Source organism: Pterocles gutturalis, unplaced genomic scaffold, assembly GCF_000699245.1.
Source record: "Pterocles gutturalis isolate BGI_N339 unplaced genomic scaffold, ASM69924v1 scaffold27835, whole genome shotgun sequence".
NCBI lineage: Eukaryota > Metazoa > Chordata > Aves > Pterocliformes > Pteroclidae > Pterocles > Pterocles gutturalis.
Genome location: NW_010141682.1, coordinates 2537 through 2844, shown reverse-complemented (window position 1 = coordinate 2844; position 308 = coordinate 2537).

The window sequence follows — 308 nt, the reverse complement described above, 5'->3', positions numbered from 1 at the left end:
GTCCTGTTCCTACTGTGCTTGGAGCATCCCTGGATGTCTTCTGGGGTAACAGATCCTGGAGTCTTCTCTTTGCCCTTAGCGGTCGCTCTGGGCCAGGATCCGTGCTGTGATTGCTGTGTGCTGGGGCACTGATGCATGACCCTGCATCGGGGAGGGCTGGGGAGGAGGAGGTCGGGTCCTGCCGCTCTTGGGAGCTCTGTCACAGCCGTGTCCCCATCCTGAGCATCAATAGGGGGTGGCTGTGCCGGTGCCTCACAGGCTGTGTGTCCTTGGCAGGGGCCGAGGTCACCTTCAGCCCGCCGCACCCT